Genomic DNA, 2,372 nt, shown 5'->3' on the forward strand with positions numbered 1-2,372 from the left:
AATGAGTAACAAAATAGCTGTATGAGAGAGATGATACTGCATCTCTTCAGAGATCCAAGCACCACTGCTCAGAAGATGGTACCAATAGTTCCTGACTTCCCTGCAGCAGTGAGCTGCTCTGGCTTCAGGGTAGTGGACACTCATCCCTTACACATGTGGAATTTAGGTGACCTGTGCTGGGACTCCTGGCATTCTTCTGACTGGAAGCTTACCCTTAGAGAGTGCACCATGGTAATCAACAACCTAGGAACTTGAGTTGAGCCCTAATTTTAGAACTGACTTTGGTACTAATAAAGCACCAGGCCAAGGTTAACTATGTGCTTTATTTTCCATAGTAGATCATGTAAAATTTGCAGTTGTTTCACAGTACCTTGTTATAGCTGGCACTTTCCCTTCAGTTTTGAGGGCTTCATACATTCATTGGCTGCAAAAAGCCTTTTCCTTTAATGCTGGAAGGGTGGTGACACTGACTTCAACTTCTCTTTGCTCCTCAGCTAGACAAGCTTGGTAAGTGTTGTTGCATAAATAGTCAGGCACTCAATCAAATCAAACTTTATTCCCATGAATTCCTATACCAACATATAAAGTTCTGAGCTGAACAACTGATACATGTGTACAGCTTAAGCAGCTGTGAATGAAAAAATTACTGCTTACATAAACTTCAAAAGGTAAACTCTCAAAATGCATGTCTATTTCAGCCACCAGCTTTCTTGCTGTAGGTTCAGTTCTAAATATCCTGCTTCTCTTGAAGCTTCAACTTTGGTATTAAAAACTGCAACCATCAGCTTTAAAAAATGAAAGCAAAGACAAATCTAAGAAATAGATTGAAGTATTCCACTGATATGGAATCAGTCTTCACCTTTTCATAACTATTAGAAACAAATACAAATATATTGTTTCTCTTGGGTAGACAACTTTGAAAAGAAGGGGAAGTCTAAAAATTCTTAAAGCCTCACCCTTGTACCTGAATTATTTAAACATTTGGCATAAATTCCTTTTAAAGTACTGACAATGTACAGTATTACTGCCCCTAGTGTACCAGTCAATCAAGGTCAATTGATGCAACAGACACTGAAGATTCTTCAGCTATGCCCTGCTTGTAACTGCTTTTTCTCAAGGGTATATGAAAGGGAGATGAACAATTCCAGCTGTATGTGAAGGCTGGGGGAAGCAAGAAGAGTTTGTGCAACTGCAGCAATCTCCTTTCATCAAAGAGGCTGCAACAGTACAGTGGAATAGCCTGTCTGAGTGCATCCTGGCTACACTGCAAAAGGCAGCAGGTATTGAGATGCTTTCAGCTATGCCTAAAGCTTCTTCCTGCTTCTGGGGTCTGAAATGGAAGCTGTAACATGCAAAACTGAGCTGTTCCAGCTGTGACTGTTGTCAGTCACTCACAAGTTGTGGTTGCTGTGACAAGTTGCTAACCATGATGTAGCTCTGATGATATTGGTGGGTAAAAGAGCTCTGCTAATCCCAGCAGCTTGTCTGTGCCTTCCACAAGGGTGAGTTGTCACTTCAGCATGGAGGCAACATCCCTCTGTACAGCTCCGGGCCCAAGTCATGAATTGTGTTACTCTGAGACCTGTTTTGCCTTCTCCCAGGATAAGCAGTAGCTGCTTCTTACAAGGCAGAGCATGCTTGTATAAAGAACATCCTACTTCAAGAAGAAAAGTGGCATCTAGAAATAGGTGTTATTGCATCATTTTGGATAATACTGACTAACTGCATGTTTAATCAAGTAACATGACCAAGCAGGCATGCCTTCCAGGTCTGAAGGTGATATGAACTATCCAGTCATACGAGCTTTTTCCACTCAGCTGAAGAAACATAGCAAGTGGCAGGACTCCAGCCCAAGTAGGTGAGTGCTACACCACAGAGACCACAGTGTCAGTTGTCTTTAAGAACTCAGTTCTGGCTTTCTGCTCCTCTTCAGCTTCCTGTCCTTCAAGCACATACATTCATTCATATCAAGGTGACACAAACAGGAGCCTGCACAAAGTTACAATTCTGTGCTCTGAGCCAGCAGCTATTTCCAGCAGTCTCCCTTACATTAAGTGTTTATACGTTAAGTGTACTCCAGCACTTCTTGGAAGGATTTAGAAAATAATAAAATGCTACCATCCACTTGTTACAAATGCTACATGGACTCCTTAAACCCAGTAACTATATGTTTTTAACTCAAATGCAGGCATAATCTCAGTTCTACATCGTACAATGTAGGGAGTGTGCTCCCTCTTCTATACTTCTATAGGCCCATCCACTGGGACAGAGTACACAAGTCAGACACCAATTACCATGACTTTGGAAAGTCACAGAGCAGAAGGGAGCTGGAGAAGGACAGCAGTCTAGCTGAGGGATATGTGGAAGTCAGT

The sequence above is a fragment of the Fulmarus glacialis genome, unplaced genomic scaffold (genome assembly GCF_000690835.1).
Source record: "Fulmarus glacialis isolate BGI_N327 unplaced genomic scaffold, ASM69083v1 scaffold9551, whole genome shotgun sequence".
NCBI classification, from domain to species: domain Eukaryota; kingdom Metazoa; phylum Chordata; class Aves; order Procellariiformes; family Procellariidae; genus Fulmarus; species Fulmarus glacialis.